We start from the raw sequence: 23,283 nt of genomic DNA, 5'->3' as shown, positions 1-23,283 counted from the left end.
TACACACACAAACATCAATTTTTTCTACGGTATGCCAAATGTTCAGAAGGTTTTAAAACGTAAAGATAAAAAAATTTTGATTTTAGGTTTTTTTGCGATTACTCTAATTTACCTTACGGAATATTTTTTTTATTTATTGTCTTCCTGAAGGGTAAGTAAGAAAATTTATATATATCTTCACGTCTCAAAGGTTTCAGAACATTTTGGCATACTTTAGAAAAAATGTATGTGTGTGTGCGGATACAAATTTCTGTCAACAATTTTGGGAACACGGATCAACCGATTTGAATAATTCAAAAAATTTGAATCGTATCGATATGGCGACGTGCTGATTAGTTTTTGGCATAGGCAGGTCTAGCCGTTTCGAACATACGGGGCAAAAAGAGACAAAAATGGTTTTTGAGTGTATCAAAAAATATTTGATTTATATTGACTAAACGAAGAACTGTTCAAATTTTTGGAAAGGCAGGTCCAGCGGTTGTGGACTCTCAATAAAAGTTAAAATATTCCATTTGGCTGCATTTGGCAGTCAAAAATGTACATTAGACATATGCACATAAAATTATCAGATATTTTATAGCAATTTTAATAACGTGTACACATTTTGTGTCAATTTTTTTAGGTTCCGTACCAAGATTTTTAATTTTAAAATTCACGAAAGTATTGAATAACCGATTCGTATGGTTGAAACAAACATTCGATTCGTACTCGATCGCGAGGCGTGTTTGCAAAAGGCACGTTTCGGAGGAATGTAAATAAATGTAATGTAAAATTAAAAAAAAAATAGTTTCAAAAAATCAAATTTTTCATTATTTTCAAAAAAAATCAAAATTTTGAAAAATTTTCAAAAATATCAAATTATTAAAAAAATCGATTTCTTACTAAAATTTAGAAATTTGACGAAATTTTCAAAAAATCGGATATTTTAAAAAAAATTCAAAATTTTGAAAAAAATTCAAAATTTCCTATAAACATACACAAAGTTGTTTGTAGAATACGGTCGTCGCCCAATTTAATAAGCACTTAAAATTTACAGTATGTATTTATAATAAACGATCTATTTGAAATTATTTAAAACAATTTTGGATTATTTTCATTCCTGGAATGTTTAATTACGGTACGGGAAGTTCCAGCAATTTGCTTTAAGGCAGGATACCATGCACCACTAGTTAAATTTATAGTTCATTTTACTGAAAAAAGTATTATTTTTTTCTAACCAATCATTTATTGAATTTTAACACATTCTATAATGAAAAGCTTTGGTATATGTATACTAAGGTAAAATAAAGTATATTTAATTAAATAGGTACATGGAAAATGATATTATTAGTCGACAATTGTTAATATTGTGTTTTTTTAAAGATCAATTTCTTCGTTAATTATCTTAAGCTGCTCCTCCACCAAATCTATTATTTTCATTGACATGTTGAATTTAGTCATTTGTCTTTTGCTTTCATCGGCTATTTCGGTGTCGCATGCTTGAAAGTAGTCTGTTACATTACGAATAAAAGCAACCCTTTCATGATCACCTGTAGCATTCAATTTCAACTGTTCAATGGACTTTTCTACTGCTACTGCCAAAAGCGTAATGCGATCCATATTTCTTAAATTATCGAATGAAATGGGAAATTACTATTCGACAAGCCGCTTTTCACGGTAAATCGAATTAGACTGATCAACAAATATTTATCATATTTAGAATTTATCATTACATACCTTTATTGATTATTATCCTTCTGCACAAAATATAACCTAAGTAAGTCAAACTACCTTCAGCTTATACGTTTTATTTTTTTGATGTGGTGGTTACAGTTCTGATCAATCTTATCAATAATATTCGAGTTTAGTTCTAAATAATTATATAATAAGAATAATCTTGTTTTTCTTTTGTTTTATTCAAACGCCAAAAACAACTTAATTAAACTCAGTTTTACTTTTAATTGCAAGAAGTTGTCTCTGTCATTTTTGTTTCCGCACGTTGCATGCCTGAAAGGATCAAACTTAGCACTTTGGTTTATCGGCATATCTATAATCGGTATAGAAAATTTACTGTTTTTAATCTAATATATATGTTTATCTAATTCTACACAAAAATTAAAATGATCATCAAAAGTTTTGTTTCATTTTTGTGATGGTATTATCTCCTTTATAGCACTGATTACCGATGGCATGCACACAAATAAAATGAAGATTTATAAAATGTGTAATATAAAATTTCGCTATTTTCTAAAAAAATGATGTACAAAATTCTTGGAATCTTTAAAAATGAAAATTAAGCGGATACATATAAACACATATGAACAAGAAGAAACTTGTTGTTATTAGTTTTTTTTATATTGTTCAATTTGAAAATGAATTTAGTCAACTTCATTCCTTTTCACTATTTTATATTAAGTATATTTTTGAGCTGTCAGTTTCGTATATATTTATGTTGTTTATGGAAAATTTGACAATAAATATCTTGTGGGATTGACTGTGACTCGCAAAAGCCAAAGTAATATAAACTTTTACAATTTAAGCAATAGTATTATTTGCTATGTGTAGTGGATAAGTAATTTAATAAGCTGTTTATGGGTTGTGCAGTGGCAATACAGTGTCGCTAAAGAAATTTTGTTTGTAGCCGTTTTCATTTACACTGACGTTGAATTATTTTCATTGACATTGACAACAAAAACTGTGAAGTGTGATCATACCTACAAAATTAATATTTTTTAACTTCCCGTGGGGTATTAACTTCCCGTAGGGTAAGTTATAGTAATCGCGAAAAAATCGAAAATGAAAATTTTTATATATCTTCACGTTTCAGAGGTTTCTGAAAATTTTCGCATACCTTAGAAAAAATGGATGTATGTGTGTGCGTATGTGTGTGTGTGTATGTGTGTTCGGATACAAATTTTCGTCGACGATTTCGGGAACACCGATCAACCGATTTGAATAATTCAAAAAACATTCGATTTGTATTGATAAGGAGACGTGCTGACTAGTTTTTGGCGAAGGCAAGTCTAGCCGTTCCGAAGATACGGGCCAAAAAGTGCCAAAAACGGTAACACAGTTTTTAAAAGAACGGAGCGTCTGATTTTAATAAGTCAAAAAACTTTTTTTTTGTATTGACAAGATGAAGACAGGTCTGCCGGAGATCTAGAGAAAAATGTCACTAGGGGTGCATGACATCAACAAACCTTAAGGCAAATTGCAGGAACAATTAGATTTTTGAGAAATTTTAAATCTAAGAACGTTAGTTTTTCGATTTTCTCAGTCTGTGTATCGCAGTCTATAAAATGTTACTGCGTCTATTATTATTGTTTGTTGGTATTTCCATTGATCAAAGTGAAAATTTGTTGTCGCGTCTCGATTCTTTGGTATCTGCTACGTGTGTCCATTACCGTCCTCGCACGTCGAATCGAAATAGGTTGCTCCATCAGCATGCAAATGAGTCAAGGTGCAATGCAAGAAAATAATTGCGTTTGCTCATTATTATTGTTATTATTGTCGGTGATAAGAAGACATTAACTTCTGGATCACGTCGAACGAATTCTCGAATGCTGATCGATTCATTCGATGCCTATTACGACCGCCAATAATGCGTTAATTGAAATGATTGATAGCTGATTCATTACAGTCAATATTTGCATTTGCACGAGAACAGTTTGTAGCCGTTTAGAGTTATTGCTTAAGTCAATAGTAGTTGTTCAGATTTCTGTTGTTAGAGATATCAAATTGATGTAGTAATAACGATTTTAAAGCTATGAATTTCAAAATATAGGTAGCAATAAATCCTATTGTTTTTGTTTATTTAAGAAGTAGATGAGCCAGAGGCTTGTTGTAACAGATGTTTTTAAATCATATCTTTGGGATTATATTTTCACAAAATAAATATGGATAGATACTGTCTATCCAGAAATAACTCCATAACCAATTAATCATTTTCTATAAAATTGTTTTTTCTCGTGTTATGGGCTAGTTATAACACATATCGGAGCAGGTAGTAACGACAAAAAGGCGACAATAATACCTTTATTCATTTATTTTTTGTTAATTTTTCTAATGTATGTCTATCACATTTTCCCCAAGCTATGTTGTGTGTAAGATTCACAACAAGCCAGAAAATACCTTCTGAATCAGTTTCTGAATTTGAATAGAATTTTTTTTAGTTTGCCCACTTCGGTTTTATTTTTGTTGATTTACTTTTGGCTTTTCGTCATCTTCGTTCAAAAACAGAATTTTTTCTTCAGGTTCTTCTCGTATTCCATTTGTAAAACTTTTTTTAAGGAATATACATCAATACTGTAGATTTTTTAAAAATCCTTAAAATTCACCACGATCGTGATTAATGGACTATCACTAACTTCAACGACATTCAAATCCTTAATAATATTCAAAAATTTTATTCAAGATAATTAGAAACTTAAAATATAGCTGAAGCTGTATGTGTTTTCTTAAATTTTCTACAAAAATTATTATTTAATATTTCTAATATCCTATATTAAATATTCGTTTTTATGCCCCTAAATGGCTTTTTGAGCTCTTATTTCGTCGTAGCTCCAATTGAGTTTTTACTGTATCAAAAAGCAAATGCGCACTGAACATTATTGTCAGTATAAAACGAATATGTTTTTAACCATCCATCCAAGATTAATCACGATTTGTCGGGATTTCAAGCACCACTACTCTACGGATTTTTAATTCATGCATTTGAGTTTTAAGTGAGAAACAATCACGTTTCAGTATACAATACAACTAATATACTTTCTTTATTACATAATATAAGTAATTTTTTCTGATATTTTGATGGCACTCTGAGATCCTTCTATTTAATTTAACATCATATAAACGATTCGCTATTCGAATGAAAAGTCAAATAATTAACATTTTTTCGTAATCGTTATGCATAATTATTTGTAACACTAATTAGCAGTTATTATGCTGGTTTACATACCGTATTTACGCCTAAAATCTTTTCATTATATTTTTTGCGAATGTTTAAGTATGGTAAATATAGTTATTTATAGCATGAGAAAAGACTGAATTATTAAAGAATGACTGCTTATATAACAAATCATGCCAGAATTTATATATAGAGAAACCAGTAATTTTATTTTGATTTATTTTCATAAAGTTTCTTTCTATATTTTTTAGATTAAATTGCATCATATTCAAAGTGTATAAATAAAATATGTATAGGTATAAGAATTCCCTGTGACATAATGAGTTCTTAGAAGTACAAATTCCTGCAACTTGATAGCAATGTCACACTAATTGGAAAATAAAACAAACTTACCTGGAGTTTTGAAAAGTATCATGTATCAAATTAATGACCTAGAAAAACACCACTTTTTATAAAAACTTGTCAAAGTTATATAATTTATTATAAAATAGCCTCATTTGAACGGTGTATTATATATAGTAGTAAAGGTGGCTGATCGTGTTATTTTTTGTACAAAAAACTATGTCAACATATGATATTTTTTCTACAATTGTACTAAATATTATTATAAAGCAAACTAACTATTTATTATACGTCATGTATTTCACATGCGGCTAAAGCGTGATATTTTTAAAAAGTTTGAAACCTATTTTTTATGTGTGGTTTTTGTTTGTTCGTTATTTATTCTAATATTTTTTTCTATACGTGATAATAGAAAAGTTTGTTATGTACCATTCTCAGAAATGTGAAATGAATCATCTCATCTTTTTATTCTAATCGAATTTCTTTTATAGTTTATCGTGTTTGTGTTTTATTTCTCGTTATAATTTTCTAATTATCGATTATTATTAAACAATAAAACAATTTAAACAAGAGTTTCAAGAAATTGTCACTAATATTTTGTTTGTTATAACGAATGGTATATTATTGTTATCAAATATATATTTAATAGAAATCACAATTTTTATTACAATATTTAGGTTACGAAGTGATAATTTTTTGAAATTTGCTTTTAAGGTAAATTTAAATAATTATAATCATTAATGACAAAAAATATTTTGAATATTATAAAATTAATAATAAGTAACAATAAATTAATGTTTTTGAAAGTAATTATGATAAAAAATATCTGCTGAAAAATAAAAAAATAAAAACAAAAGACAACATTTTACACACATTACATAATAGACTGAGAGCCAGTGAACCTTTTGAATAACGGTGTTCCTGTAAGGCTAAAAATTTTTGTACAGGTGATTCTTAACGTGCTAAGTACGGAAACGACGGTCTGGCAGGTTTTAGCCCTGCACATCATGGTCGTCCAGGCGTTTGAAAGTGTAAAAAACACCCGAAAATTAAACTTGTTCCTGTAAGGTTCAAATTTTTATACGATGTAATTTACTCATTGAGAAGTTCGAAAATCAATCTGCCAGACCATTTCGACCTGCACAAGTACCTGCCAGACGAGCCGGAAAGTGTGCAAAAAATGCCCCAAAATAAACTTTGTCCTGTAAAGCTGAAATTTACATATGTGTTTATCTAAGCAATTCTAAAAAGGTCTGTGCAATTGCCAGACCATTCTGGCTAGCATAAGCCCTTGCCAGACGAGGGCAAAAATGCTATGGCGGGAGGCGAGTAATAGGCGTTGCGTGAAAACTTGTAGCATATATTCAAACTATATTATGAGAAATTACAAATTATGGTCAAAATAAATTTAATTAGTCACAATAAAATATATATATTATCATGAATTAATCATCATTATCAGATATATCGCTAATTAAAACTTCATCGTCATAAGATTCGGCATTGCTAACTTATCGTCTATAAAAAAAAACAAATTTAAATATATTAATAATATAATAAATATAAAATATTACAAATTTAAAAATTTTAACAATACCGCCTATGTGTTGATCAGCTCTGTTTGCATCCTCCTCAGTAATACGATATGGATGTTGTGATATTATTTCAAAAATTGAAGAAGGAACGGTATCTCCCACAAACTAATTGAAATCAAATATTTTTTCAATCAATATCCAGCCAGTATTTTGAGGTTTAAGAATTGCTGGTACTTTTAAATGACTATTTGAAAACTATATCTACTCGTGCAGCATGTGCTGCCGTTAAAATAGACATTATGTTTTCGAAATATTACTGAATGTTTTTGGTATATTTTTCATTGAATGCAGTAAATAAAGTCCATCGAAAACAACAGCATCATACCAAATTGTTTCGTTATCAGTTATATTTGCTTATAAGACTTCAATCATTGCAATAAAAAATAAATTAATTTATGAGTGATTAAAAGTATTACGAGTGGATTTATTACACATAATTGAAAACGAGCGAACACGTTAACTCGGAGTATTTTCTAAAAGCAAATTTTCACAAATCAATAATTTTTATAATTGAATCAGTATTCGTAGGACTTTAATGGTTCAGTATGTTCGTTAAGACCATGTACTCTATCGTTATACCAAGTAAATCGTCTAATTTTATTTTTAACAAATGTGAAAATAACTACTCATTTTTTCAATCTTTGATGAATTTTTAAAATTAAACTACTTGTCGTAATTCGGTAATATTTCACTAAGTTCTATAAGACCATGATATATATATCCCCAAAAAAAGTTCCATAAAAATCGGCTTAAATTTTGTTTTTAACAGTTAATTACAAGAAAACGGCTCGGTAGATTTTCACCTAAAACTAATCAATATCATTCCCAACTAATATCTTTCGAACAGTTTTTGATTTATTTAAATCGATTCGGTAGTATGAGCCTAAATGTGGATGAAAAGTTTAACACATTTTTCCAAATTACAAAGAAACGGCAGATCGTAGCACAAAACTGACAAACGATAGTTCTCATCGAGGTACATCAAATGGCTTTTGAAATTTTGAAATCGGTTCCAGCGTTTTTGAGCAAACGTCGATAAAAGGTCTAATTATGACAAATGCCAAAAAAGCGATATTAATTTTTGCAAATTTTGATGAATTTTTAAATCGGTCCAGTCGTTTTTTAGGAAACGTCGATTTACTTACGGAAAAAAATCTGTTCAGACATACATACTTTTTCCAAATTTGGTCTCATTCGATTTAGAATGGCTTGAAACGTCGAGAAAACATAAAATTAACGAATGGGATTTTTTGATGAGAGCAAACTTCTTCGGCAAGCTAACAATTGTAATGAGATATGATAAGGTTTTTTGAAGATCAATATTATATTGGATTTATCGCGCTAACAGGCGACCAACCAAATCACGTTGGACACGAATTTCGCGAATTTTATTATTAGCTTTAATAGGTTTCTTCTTTTTTTCTGAAAAAGAAATTCATAATTTTTACCTGTGAAATTTTTTCTTCAAATCTCTTACCCTCCGTTGAACATTCAGAAATAAATGTTTCTTTCCAACTTTCACCTATTTTCAGAAAATTCAATTGATACTTAATAGAAGCCTGAATTGAAGTATTAATTAGCGATATATCTGATAATGATGATTAATTCATGATAATATATATATTTTATTGTGACTAATTAAATTTATTTTGACCATAATTTGTAATTTCTCATAATATAGTTTGAATATATGCTACAAGTTTTCACGCAACGCCTATTACTCGCCTCCCGCCATAGCATTTTTGCCCTCGTCTGGCAAGGGCTTATGCTAGCCAGAATGGTCTGGCAATTGCACAGACCTTTTTAGAATTGCTTAGATAAACACATATGTAAATTTCAGCTTTACAGGACAAAGTTTATTTTGGGGCATTTTTTGCACACTTTCCGGCTCGTCTGGCAGGTACTTGTGCAGGTCGAAATGGTCTGGCAGATTGATTTTCGAACTTCTCAATGAGTAAATTACATCGTATAAAAATTTGAACCTTACAGGAACAAGTTTAATTTTCGGGTGTTTTTTACACTTTCAAACGCCTGGACGACCATGATGTGCAGGGCTAAAACCTGCCAGACCGTCGTTTCCGTACTTAGCACGTTAAGAATCACCTGTACAAAAATTTTTAGCCTTACAGGAACACCGTTATTCAAAAGGTTCACTAGCTCTTGGTCTATAATGTTGAAATAGAGTAGGACGGAGCACAAAGGTCCAATTTCACTTTGAGCAATTATATTGTGAAAAACAATATCAGAACAAATAACGCATATCAAAAAACATCAATCGGACTATATTCAGTAAAACTGCAAACTAATTCATCTTTGTAGAAATGTATTTTTTGTTGTTTTTCAAAATTTTGTCACCTGGTCCTTTTTACTCCATAGGGTAAAATGAGCAATAGGTCATTTTTTATTTTTTATTTTAAAGAAACTTTACGAAATAATAGCAATGCAAAATATACATTTTATGGATACATTGCTTCCAGAGATAACACTGTATATAACCTTGATCTGGTATTTTGTCAGAAATATACATCAGCAGAGTTGGAATAACTATTTGTTTTACTTAACTTTTGTAAAATTAGTTCTTTTAACTAAATTTACATTTTTATTTGTCTAATAAATAATATTTATATCAAACACATCGATCCCAAAAATATTTAGCACACTTTTTTTAGTTGGCCAATCATTATGGCTTTTGTTCTCCATATATTCTAGAAAGTACATTTTTCGTAAATATGCCTACAATATTGCATCTTATAACGTTTAATTAAAAAATACGCTCTCGTTTTATGTCATTTTATAAATAAGAATTCACTAAGCAATAGCATTAAGACATTAGCGGAAGCAAACGTTACTTAAGGCTGATTAATATTTATTGATCTATAATGACTAATAATGATCGATCATTACGTGCATAATTGGACTAGAAGTGGTGAATTAAATTAATGGATACCCGACGGTTTTGATGAAACAAAATGACAACTTTTATTTAATAGTAAGCGCCAAGAACAAGTTGGAAAATAATTGCTTCTTGTCCACACTGAAAGAGACATTGGCTTATTTATACAAAAATCAGAGAGCTGATGATATTAATATTAGAATTAATGTACATTAAATTTTTATAAAACATTACTAAAATGTGAAAATAATTTTTTAATGTCATTGCGTTTTAAGACCTTCTGATTATTTGCTTGCTTGACAGATCAAACAAACTTTACTTTTTTTTCTACCTTGTTTATAATTTTTTTAGCTACCAATTCAATCAAGCTTCTGATTTCATTCTTATTTTTTCCTATGTTTTGTCTTATAATTTCTTGTTCATGGCCAGTATAAGTCTATATTATTTTTTCTAATATAAGCTCGACCAAATGTTCTTGTTATTTTATTACTGATCTTAATAGAGTTTCTCTTCTTTAATTCACTACTTTGTTGGACCACTATATCTTCAGAACTTAAGCACCATATTCTCTGGTAGTTATTGCCGGTTTTTCTGGAGCTTTTGTCTCTGATTTGTACAAACTGTATATCAAAGCATAAGAAAAGTTTTCCTTTGAAAACTCAAGGTTGATACTTTTTAAAAATTATATTTTCCTTTGGTAAACTTCCAAAATTGGTTCTGCTTTGTACAAAAAATAGTTTTGATATGTCAGTATTGTCTTGAGTAAGATGGTTGTTCTTGTGGCACTACGCTATGTATCGCTATCATATTTTGTTTTACTGACCAGGGTTTTAAAACCGCTATATTATATTTCGGAACACTGTATTTTAGTAGTTGTTTTTATTTCAGGAACCTCTGATACATCGCAATCGTATTATGTGGAACCATTAATTCCGTCTCTTTGCGTCTTCCAATCGGCGGACCACACGCGCGTTTGTTTTCAAAAATAATTTGCACATAAAACGATAATTGCTGCATAGTATTGTATAATGTCGGTGTGTTTAATGCTGTTCCATTAGATTTTACGATTCATTGTGCGTGCCCATTTTATGGCCCATCAACGAGCATGGTGTTCCGCTCCGAAGCAGGACCAGGGCTGAATGGAATTGATCTTTACGAAAATAGATCATTTTTAAGAATTTGTTAACTTCCCGAAGGAGAAGTTTATGTTTTCATCAAAAAATCCGATTCGCTAATTTTATGTTTTCTCGAGGTTTCAAGCCATTCTGAATCGAATGAGACCAAATTTGGAAAAAGTATGTGTGTGTGTGCGTGTATGTAAACAGATGTGAATCGGCTGGGCCGATTTCAATAATTTAAATGCCGTTCGATGTATCTCGACGAGGACTAGCGTTTCTCAGTTTCGTGCGACGATCTGCCGAGCCGTTTTTTTTATAAATAGCAGAAAATTGAAAAAAAATTCGTCCACGTTTTAGCCCGCAATTCTGAACCGATTATGAAAATTCAAAAACCGTTCGAAAGATATTGATTGGGAATCGTGCTGATTAGTTTTTGGTAAAGATCGACCGGGCCGTTTTCTTGTAATAAAGTGTTAAAAAAAAATTTTCGACGATTTTTATTATTATTTTTTTGACGGTAGATAGTATAGTCTTCTAGATCATACTAAAATATTACGGCCCTACGACAATTGGTTTAACTTTGAAAATTTGTCATAGTTTGAAATTTGGAGATCTAATGAAAAAAGTAAAAAAAATATGCCATTTGGCGGTCAAAAATGATCATTAGACATATGCACATCAAATTATCAGATATTTTATAGAGATTTTAACAATAAGTATAATTTTGGTTTACATTCCTATGGGTTCCGTACCAATGTTTACGCGTTAGACGTCGACGCGGCGCTTACGCGGTTTGATATTTCGTCTTCATGCAGTTAAAGCAGTACGATTGCTTTGAAAAAAAGTTTAGATCTTTCAAAATATGTCAAAATAAAGAAAACATTAAAAAAAAAAAAAAATTAAAAAAAAAAAATTAAAAAAAATTTTTTTTTTCAAAAAAAAGTAATTTTTTGTCTAATTGTTTGTCAAAAATCTTATTTTTTCGAAGTAATTTTTTTTCAAAAATGTTAATCGTTTTTAAAAAAATAATTTTTGGTACGGGAAGTTCCAGCAATTTGCCTTAAGGCACGATGCATTAATTGCCTTAAGACAGAATTCCACTTACAGCTAGTTATGGATTTTTTTTAGCGATATATATCATGGTCTTATAGTACTTACTGTAATAATACGGCCTTACGGCAAGTAGTTTAATTTTAAAAATTCATCAAAGTTTGAGAAAATGAGTAGTTTTTTTGACGTTTGTTAAAATGAAAATTAGATGATTTACTTGGTATAGAGTGTTCGTTCGTTTTCAATGATGTGTAATAAATCCACTCGAAATACTTTTAATCACTCATAAATTAATTTGTTTATTGTTGATTAAGTCAATTATTTACACATATCGGGAAGTTCATGGAACTTGCCTCAAGGCTAAATACCAATACCAACTAGTTTCTGAAAATGTCACCTCTTACTTGCTGATGATTGTAGGCATTTTTTATATTTTTATATATTATTAACAGCAATCAGAACTTTATAGTCCTAAAAGTTGTTGTGATGACTTTTTAATAACGTGGATCCCAACAGTAGGATGCGTCACCGAATACGAATTCAAAATTAAGTTGGGTGTTCTTTTAATTTAACTATGCCAATATTTTATATTTGCAAGTTATGTTCTTACATAGAACATTTCATAGTGTTAGATATACCATTCGATACCATCTGATCCGCAATTTTCTTCAACTTTATGAGAATATTAATGAAATGAATACAAGGACTTAGATTTTTAATCTTTTTATTGCATTATGTGGTTTTTATTGATGTGATATTCAATCAGAATAGGGCGGGGCATGAAGGTCCAATTTGACTTTGAGCAATTATATTGTGAAAACCAAACCAATTATATACCAACAGATAACACATATCAAACTAAAAACTATCTAATTTGTCACCTGGTTAGCCAGGAGGCGAACAGATTTTATGTTTTATTTTTAAATTTAAATAGATTTTACGAAATAATAGCTGCATTATTAAACCAATGCAAAATATAAATTTTATAGGTAGAATGATCTGGTATTTCGTCAGAAAAAAACATCAACAGAATTGGAATAACTATTTATTTAACTTATCTTCCGTAAAAATGTATTTTGAACTTGATTTTTTATGGTTTTATAATCATATCATTGTTCGAAAATGGCAATTTGAACCTTAATAAGCATCACAATGAATTATTGTACGAAACATTGATTTATTATGATGAGTAATTTTATAATAGGATAAACAGATGACGTATGTTACACACACCTGTGCCAAGATAGGTAGGGCTGCTGGTGATTATAGTGATTTTAACCATAAATCTGTTTATGGGATGCCAAAAAATAAATAATAAAAATCATAAATCCACATTAATTCTTGGCGGGCTTGCTCTTAGGTAAGTAGCTAGAGTGATAGGATCTGAATCAGGGGTCCTGGGTTCGAAACTACTGATGTCAATCAGTAGTAACATTGGTTTTCACTTTGTATTATAGACAGCAATATGTTTCGAAATAGCTCTTTTCGGCATTGCTGCATCAATAAAAATTCATCAGTATTATAAAAATTGTAATAAGAAAATTTATCACATAGAGATGTGAACTGTTTGGTTTGTCCCATCAATAGAAAACGGACAGGTAGAGCAGGGCATAAAAGTCCGGGTAAAAGGATAAAAAGGTTCGCACTTATATCTAGAAAACAAGTAAAGTTCAGAATGTTTTAACATTAGAAAGTAGAGGAAAAAAGATGCATAAACATGTTTTGAAAATCCATAACTTACATTACTAGATAACATAACATAACTAAATAAGGCATTGTTTGAAAATCCATAACAGAAGTTTTTTTTTAGTCGTTAGTTTTTTTGGCTGTGATCACTGTTATTCAGTATACTAGACCTTAATATAATTATTAAGTATACGTTATTTAATATAAGATGTATAGTTAATTTTAAAGTAGATTCAACAGTTTTTTATATATCACGTCATGATGAGTATTTTTGACGAAATACCAGATCAAGGTTATGTTCAGTGTTAACTGAATGTGTTAGCTCTGTAAAAAATGTACCCATGAATTTTATATTTTGCATTATTTCCTAAAATCCCTTTAAAATGAAAAATAAGGCATTGGACCTTTTTGCCGGCTAGCCGTCGCATTTTACCCTGTCTCTGGGGTAAAAAGGACCAGGTGACAAACTCTTGAAAAACAACAAAAAACACATTTGCAATGATGAAAAGTCCCAGCTTTTACTGAACATAATCAGTTAGTTGTTTGTTTGATATGTGTTATTTATTATTATACAATTGGCTTGGTTTTCACAATATATTTGCCCAAAGTCAAATTGGATCTATGTGCCCCGCCCAACTCTATAATATATTAAATATTATTTATCATTATATAAGTAAAAATATCGAATGATGATATTGCTGAATTACATATCTCCTGACACATTCCACTTAGCTGTACTTAAGGTAACATATATATAGTCATAATTATATTAATAATGAGTTTCTTAGTTCAACAAAGTATATAATATTTAATAAACACAGGCGCGCGCAAATGAAAAGAAAAGCATCACAAAAAGCTATACCGAGTTTTTAATATTAACTCATTTTTTATTTAAGTTACACTTGAATTTACATATTACTGTAAACATTTGCTACTTCAAACTATACTGCATATGTAATTATTTACTTAATAAATCGCTGCTAGTGTGATAATACTCTATAGATTTACAACTATATTAGTTTTATCAATACATGTTTCTCTTGACCGTCGATCGATATTATCATGATAAACAGCCCTCAAATATGCAATAATTGATTCGATATCGACATTGACATCACTTCGCACGTAATTCTAGACGCGAACGTATTTTCACTTTTTATGCAGGCCACACATTCTCAAAGTGTGCTCGAGAACAATACTGTAATGAAAAATTACTAATTTTTTTCTTGTATTATTGCATATTTATATAATTAAATATGATCTAAAATATCTGCTATAAATTACATTTTGCGAATTCAGAGTTTGTTCAACATTTTATACCAATTTTATACCAATATATTTTAAAAATTATATTTTGCAGAGGTGTAAGTAATACTGCTACTTCAATATTGATTAAAGTCTAAAATAGTGTTGGATTATTTTTTGCATATTTATTATTAAAATATTATATATGTATGTTTATTTAGATAAGCGACCGATAATCCAAATGCAAATTTGATTTGTTATTTGAATTTTTTATACAAATCAGCTAAATCGCTGTCGAATTAGGTGCAAATAAACAATAGCATTCGTGATCCAAATCACTTTCTCATAAAAGTTTGTTATATATGATAGCTCTCATTATTAAGTCAATAACTGTCTGTATTTGTCTATATTCACGTGTCTTTAATTTTATTTGTTTTAAATTTAACAAAAATTATCTGGATTAAAGAAGCATTAAGAATATTATTGCATTAAATTATAAAGTTAATTCTAAAGTAGATTTAAAGATGGGAATCGAGTAGATATGTGAGAGAATGTTTTTTAAATTTTAAATTTTGCATTTTTTTATGAAACATGATTTCAGAGTTTTCATAAAATTATAAGTTAATGAAGGTCTGAATTTGTCAATATTTTTATTAATATATACATAATATAAAACATGTACATTTTTTGTACATTTAAGTTTTCTGTGTCTATGCAGCAAATACACTCCCAAAGCTTGAGCTTTTCAAATTATTTTATTTCGCATATTAACATAAAGCCTTTTCAAACATTATGTTGTGCCAAAAACGTATGCCAAGTATTTATATAGTTTTAAACTAATTGATTTGATTATCGCAAAACTTATCAATCTTTTGATAAAACTTAACGCATACGTGCACGCTAGCTATCTGAATTATGAAAGTAAATTGTAATTTCAGTTGGCCTAGGATCATCAACTATTATTGATATTAAAGTATTATGTGCAATTAATTATTGCAACTGAAAAAAAATTATAAGATTATTAATTATAATAGTCCAGTAATCTATTATTGTCTTGTGTATTTTATGAGGTAGCGTGAGGATATACTGGTGAGAGTTCAGCGCAAGAACTTTGGTGTTCATGTCTCAAGAAGTTTTAAGTTGTCATCTAAATTATAGTAAGGTATTGTAATTTTATAATTTAATAATTAATTTTTTACGATAAGAATAAAATTATACTTATTAACATCAGAAAAATTTGGTATTGTAATACATTTGTAATAGGTAATAGACAATAGAGATGATGTCTCTCAAATCAGTTATAGGAAGATTGAATTTACGAAGAAATCAAACCTTCTCAGAAAAAATAAATGTTTCCTCGTATGTGTGCGTATGTATGCAAGCTTCGCCTTGTTCGAGATCAACCGGTGTGAATAGACAAATAGTAAAATATTCGCTTTGTATTAATAATTTGCTTAGCCCATTGGTTTCTGGGAAATACATATACATTCATTTAGTTATGGGAAAAAGTGCAAAAGCAGACATAAATTTTGTGTACAAAAGTGATTATTTTACATATTTTACTCATTAAATTATTCTGTGTTCGAGTTTTTTTCCATTTTTCAGTGTGTTTTGTATTAATGAGGACGTTTTTGAGAATTTTTATAATTTATATTTGTTTCATGAGCAACACCGTACAATTATGTTCAGAAATTGCAAAAATACGGGATTTTCTTTTAATAAGTAAAGAATTCCATACCAGTTCAGAGAAAGTTATAATATGCTTACAAAATTAACACCAAATAAAGGATTTTCACTATCGGACTAAAATTTTAGATAATTTAATGATATTGAATACACAATTATTGATAGATATTATTCTACGCATTTGGTTTTCAAATTAAGTTTAATATTTATATCATTCACGCAAAATAACTATACAGTTTTTATTTAAGAAATCACTAGTGGTGCATGGCATCGTGCCTTAAGGCATTTTGCTGGAACTTCCCGAGCCGTAATTTAAAATTTATAAAAGCTTCGTAGTGTAAGGATTAAACTTTATAAATCTTGGTACGAAACCTATATAAATGTAAACAAAATTTGTGCTTATTATCAAAATCTGTATAAAATGTCTGATAATTTGATGCTTATGATCATTTTTGACCGTCAAATGACACTTAACTTTTTTATTTGATCTCCGGAACCGCTGGACCTGCCTTTCCTTAAAATGTAATCAGTTTTTTTATTTCGCCACTACAAATATTTTTTTTGAATCATTCAAATTGGACGCTCCGTTCTGTTAATCCATTTTTGGCACTTTTTGTTCCGTATCTTCGAAACGTCCATACCTTTGCAAAAAATTAATCAGGACGTCTCCCCATCAGTAGGAATCGAATGCTTTTTTGCGAGTACTATAACCAACCCTACGAGAAGCTTTTTTTCCAAAAAAGCATTATTTTGAAAATTTTAAATTTTCATTTAAAGTTGTTTTATATGAGTAAATTTAATGCTTTGAGATACACAAATCGTATAAACCGTGAGTTTACTACAGTATAATGCATTTAATGAAAAAGTATTTGGGAATCTATGATAAGTTAATATTTACGTATTATTATTTTCCTCGCGCAGTCAGTCAACATGGAATTTTTCTCTTATGACGAGTTTGTGTTTGTGAATTTAGGAATCTCCGCTTGCCGGACGGGGAATGGGTAAATTGAAATTGTTTGAATATTGATAATGTATTTGGAGAGATTCATTTTTTCCTAAGTTGTGAGAGAATATATCATTTATTATCTGCATAGAGTATTCTGTTAAATTCACGTGACCATATTATTTTGTATGAAATCCGGGACGTATTAGAATGTGTTTGAGAGCCGGGTGGGGGGGCGTAGTTGTTGGTGCACATTTTTTGGTATATGCACATTTTTTCGGTTCCAATTTTGTACTTTAAATATATTCAAAAATATATTGGCAATCAAAACATTTTTAAAAATCCGGGGCAATCCGGGACAAAACACCTAAAACTGGGACAAATATTGAATTGAACTTTTAGAAAAAGCCGGGACACAAGGCGGAAAATCAGGACTGTCCTAGCCAATCCGGGACGTATGGTCACCTTAGTTAAATCAAAATCACGGTTTCCATTACACTGAAATAACGGTTTTTAACTTTTTAAGAACTATATTATTTTATTTTATGTCAGATCTTGAATCCTTTATCATGAAAATTGGCAAGAGTATATATGAATGTAGATGTCAATGCAAATTTTGCTTTTCGTCGATGTTTTCTTGGTCCGATTTTAAATTTTTTTTTAATAAAACTCAGGTATGACTTGATCAGTTTTTTGCATAAATTAGCCTAGCTTAATCAAGCTGGCGGTTGAATACGGTAAAAATTTGACCCGAGTTCGATGCCTACTTCGTCCAGCTTGACATCAACCAGTAATGATATCAGGTTTATACTTCCAGATCTAAAATATAACAATAAATGAAAATAGCCTTTTTGTTGCTGCAATATGCACATCATCGCTTTTCGATAAGTAATCTAATAAAAATCTTATCAGGTAGAGAATTGTCAATTAAGGAATAAAATAACAACAGCTCATAGAAAAAATATTTTTGATTGCCGTTCAAAACAAAATAAAAAAGAGTCCATAAACATTAGATAGATTTCAAGTATTGTTAACATTCCAGTATAAATGTACAACAGTGTCTACAATGTTTGCTCCGAAAATTCTAATGCGACTTAGAAAATTCAAATTTTATTTAAGAGAAGGTCGGTCGGTCAAGCCAAGACAAAAATTTAATAATAAATAGTTTTTATTTTCATTATTTTGAAATTTTGAAAAGCAATCAGAACCTAAGAGTTAATTTGACTTTGCTACGCCGGTTTTACAGATGGTTTTACAATTTCTGTAACAGGACTATGGTTTTATTAATGATGGACGATGGTTATTTTCACTTACAATTAGAACAATATTGCTATCTATATTTCCAAGTGAAAACCTACTAGGATTTGGATTGCTCTAGCCACTTACCCACGAGTGAGCCAATTAATAGTTAAATCATCTTTTTTAAACAATATTTTATTTCTTGTAGACCAATATGATTGTATTCACATATCGAGCAGCCTCATGTCAAGTAGTGGTGACATCGTAAATATAACTAGCAATATATTTCCGAGTTAAAATAGCTTTTATCCGGCAATTGCTATTACAGGAAATATAATAATAAAAATTAATCACATAGAGATGAGATAACTGTTCGGTTCGGGTTACCATCTCATAAAAACCGTCGTAGTTTGCAAGTAATTTATCATAACAACTCATTAATCCCTTAAGTTCTGATCGCTGTTTGAATAAATAAAATATATCGGAAAGTTTATGAAACTTTCCTTATAACAAAATGCCACTTATCTCACGTATATTTCATATTACTTTCGTTGTAATAATAGTATAATAGGTGCTAGAAATTATAGCAAATATATACTGTAATAAAGTACGAAACTTGTCTATAGCCTTCGATATAAAAGTTCGGCATATAATATTAATATCTTCCGTTGTCTCACTTGATATTATCTTATCTTTTTACTCGAATTATATTAAATGAGTCATAACGTCGTTATGGTAATGGCATCATATACGCAAATGATTGCCGTTTTGCATACTTATGGGATTCGTTGAACTCATTTTGAGAATAAATTAAGCCGATTCGGATAAAGGAATGAACAGATGGCAAATGCTAAATTAATGTCTTCAGCTGATGCTGATATCGTGGAATAATGATTATCAATAAACGTTAGAACAAAGTGGAATCAATCTATTATGGTATATGTATTAAATGAATATTAATTTATAAATTTTTGTTCTTTTCTTATTCGAGTACTACACAAGATTTTATTCTGTGGAATAATTTAATAAAACTTTAACATTTGAAAGAGTATCGATTATACAACCCTGTAGAGAAAATGTCGTCAATTTCATTATAGACCAGCGATTAGAGCATTTCTATGGCTGTTATCAATTCTAAAAATTATGGTCATTTGTCATTTCTATCAAGTAGCTTGCCCATGTATGAATTGATAGACAAGCAAGCTAAGAGCTTGTTGTAACAGTTTGTTGAGATCTTCTGATTATAATTTTTACAAAATAAAGATGAATAGATTGTGTAACTATTTCTCTACCGAGTAAATCAAGTAAAAATAATTCCACAACTGTTATTCATTATTTTACAATTAATCAATTTCTAGAAAAAGTGCGACATAACAACTTAACCCATGTTTGCGACTAGTTGTAACATCTATCATTAATATATTATTAACTCATTTTTAAGGAAATTGACTTGTTTCTAAGTTTTACAGCAATACAAACTATAATTAATTTTTATCATGAATCAACGTAAGCTACAATTAATATCACAATGCAAATGAAATATATAGTGTCTTCTGTAACATAATTTACATTTGCTCTCATCCTACATACATTCTATTCAATCAATTGCTCTTGAATCTATATACAATTCAAGTGATACAACTAGCCCCAAGGTTTTGATTCAACTAATCCTAGGTGTAATTTTTACCTTCCTAAAATTTAATATTTGTTAAATTTTACATTAATCAAGACAACTATTTATACAATTTTGCAATTACGAAAATGGTTAGACATTATCAAAGATTGATAAGTTTGAAACGAAATAAGATATATACAATTCAAGTCGACAATAATAACGATTAATTTTATATTACCTGTCAAAAATGACGTACCTGCACAGTTCTGTTTATTGCGTCGGCCTGTGAGACAGTTGCTATGGTAATATTATGCAGGACGGTTTGCATGTCCAAACGAGACCAAAAAATATTTTAGTATCGTTCAAGATTATATTGAAAAACACCTGTTACTAGTTACTCCTGTTACAGATATCCCCTACCAACACTACTATTATACTGTGTGGTTTATAATTTTACCTTCAGGATTGTTTTGTATAGGGTCTAGTTGTATAAATTTATCGAATTTGTAAATGTTTTGAAATTCTTAGAAAAAATCTTAGATAAAAATGAACTATTTGTAAACTCTATGTATAAATAATTACAAATTTGTAAAAATCTATAATGTAGAATATTGGATCGAATTTTAGCGAAATTTTGTCTTACACATTTATTGCTATAGATTTTTTAATTATTAGACTAAAGACACAAAGTTTTTCTATATATAATATTCACATTTTATTTCTATCTAATTAAACGTGATTTATATTATTTAATTTTATGAATTTTATAAGTTCGCATTTGACCAGTATGTAATTTCCCATTAAAATGTAATACAATTCTTCCAAAAGCCCGAAGCGATCTCCTTCTAAGGAAATGTCTCGTTTTAGCATGAATTATTTTGCCTAAATAAGGTAACTGGAATTAAATTTCAAACTGAAGTCAACTTATTTTAAATGACACTCGTGCAGTTTATTAAATATTCTCGTGTCACCTCTTACATTGTAAAGAAAAACAGAATGTATAAAATATTATTTCCTATATAAAACTTTACGTTTTACTAATATCTATAACTATTTTTGAGTTATAGTAATGGGCCAAAAATCGAAAACGAAAAGTTTTACATATTTTCACGTTTTAGAGGTTTCTGAACATTTTGGCATACCTCAGAAATAATAGATATGTGGGTCTATGTGGAGACAATATTTTGTCGACGATTTCGGGCGTACAGTTCCTATTGATGAGAAGACGTGTTGATAAGCTAGCAGCTTCGGAGATATGGATCAATAAGTGCTAAAATGTCAGTTTTTAAGAGAATGGATCTGTCGATTTAAAAGATCCAAAAAATATTCAATTCGCAATGATGTGAAGAAGTGGTGATTAGATTTTGTTTGGTAAAGACAGTTCTAGCTGTTTCGGAGATATAGAGCTAAGTGTGCAAAAATGGCAGTTTTTGAGAGAACTGAGCATTCGATTTGAATGATTTGAAAAACTTTCTGATCTCATTTTTTTTAATTTTTAAAAGTATTTCGGATTTTAATTCTAATTCTAGCTAAAATTCTAAACATAACTTATATACTTCAAATAAATAATTTTAACTTTGATATTCAGTTTATGTAATACATAGAAATATTAGACAATGTTTTTCATTTTAAATCCGATTGATTAAGTTTTGTTTACTAACTTTTTATAAAATAAGAGTAATGAAAGTTACATTATTTACAATAATCTATTTAAATCATTTAATATTTCTCGAATGTTTAATTAAGTTTGAATTAAGGTACGGGAAGTACCAGCAATTTGCCTTAAGGTACGATGCCATACAATAAAAAAATTCAAACGATTTTGTATAGAAATGATTTTTTCTGTAGATTTCAAGAACTTTTAGGTAAAAAAATCTGGAGAGTCTCTATTAATTGGATAAACAATTTTATTAACTGATGGAGAAGTTTGTTTTTGTCAAAAAATTAGATTTGTTCATTTTGTTTTTTCGGCGTTTCAAGCCATCCTGAATCGAATGAGACCACATTTGGAAAGAGTATGTGTGTGTATGTGAGCTGATTTTTGATCTTTCGTCGACGTTTTTTCGAAAACGGCTTGACCGATTTTAAAAATTTGAAAGCCATACTATGTAACTCGATAAGGACTTACGTCGATAAGTTTTTCACAATCATCGGAGATGCCGTTTCTTTCTTATTAGCTAAAAAGTGAAAAAGAATTTGTTTGGCTTCGCAATGCACTAGCCAGCTTCTCCCTAGAAGTGACAAAAATGTGAGGAAGATGAATCATATGTAAAAGTGTAAAATTGTACTAATGTAAATATCATGATACTGCTTTGCTTATTGATGGAATTTGCTTTGATGATTAAAATCATTTTCTACAAGTAAAATACTTCTGCACAAAGAAGTACCATGTCTTTACTAATCTTTTCAATAATTTACCATAAATTATGTACGAGTTCTAATTTGTTTTATATAATTTATTACACGTTGGAGCTGAACCGAAATGAGCGATGACGGGTTTGATACTTATCCTTGAACTTCGCGCATGAAACCCGAAGATATTATGGATTATGTAAAATTGGTCAATATTAAGTTACAGTTCGTTCATGTCACCAATTTAGTCCGACACACGAAATAGATCGCCACGATCAAGTTACCGCAGGCGCGATTTATGAGCCAGTCTCGAATTCACGACGCAAAGGTGCATTACTCGAAGGATTAACTCGTGACGCCTGCGCGGGGATCGACAATTGATTCGCAAGTTTGGCAATACGAAATTGGCAATCGTTGAATGCAAATCATCGATATAACACTAAAGGTGAAAGAAAGTGAACAAAATGGGAATTTCATCATATAATAATAATAAGACTAATATGTGATCTGCACAAGGGTTGCGAGCTAAGTTAATCTTGCCTATAGTTGTTTCACACCGCTTTTTTACATAAAATGGTAACTTTGATTTATCATAGGGTTAAGCTAGAGGATCTCAATCAGACGTTCCATTTTT

General features: G+C 29.6%; 1 protein-coding gene across 1 annotated transcript in view; it reads left to right on the top strand.

Moving 5' to 3' along the window:
- Nucleotides 1-23,283, top strand: part of LOC113376931 (dual 3',5'-cyclic-AMP and -GMP phosphodiesterase 11) — an 86,044-nt gene that overhangs the window by 32,869 nt on the left and 29,892 nt on the right. The window contains exon 2 of the mRNA XM_026617044.1: nt 15,889-15,976. The gene's annotated coding sequence lies outside the window, so the exon portion shown is untranslated. The remainder of the gene's footprint in view (nt 1-15,888; nt 15,977-23,283) is intronic.

Source organism: Ctenocephalides felis, unplaced genomic scaffold (assembly GCF_003426905.1).
Source record: "Ctenocephalides felis isolate EL2017-DRISC unplaced genomic scaffold, ASM342690v1 CF-g0.4_SCAFFOLD_01886, whole genome shotgun sequence".
NCBI lineage: Eukaryota > Metazoa > Arthropoda > Insecta > Siphonaptera > Pulicidae > Ctenocephalides > Ctenocephalides felis.
This window is presented reverse-complemented; position numbering and strand designations above follow the sequence as displayed.